Consider the following 200-nt stretch of genomic DNA (forward strand, 5'->3'; position numbering starts at 1 on the left):
CAGCCCGCACCTCCCTGCTGCCCCAGGCGCTGCCCATGCCTGTGGGAGGCTGGGAACGGCGGCTTTCCCAGTCACTCGACCGGGCACGCCATGGTCAGGCTGAAAGAATCCGAGCTGGAGGAAGAAACTGTCCATCAGTAAAGCAGGGCAGCGTACGTCTGTGGCCTTCGGAGGTGGCGTCTCTACTTCCTGGGAGGCTA

Source organism: Eurypyga helias, unplaced genomic scaffold (assembly GCF_000690775.1).
Source record: "Eurypyga helias isolate BGI_N326 unplaced genomic scaffold, ASM69077v1 scaffold28842, whole genome shotgun sequence".
Classification (NCBI taxonomy): Eukaryota; Metazoa; Chordata; class Aves; order Eurypygiformes; family Eurypygidae; genus Eurypyga; species Eurypyga helias.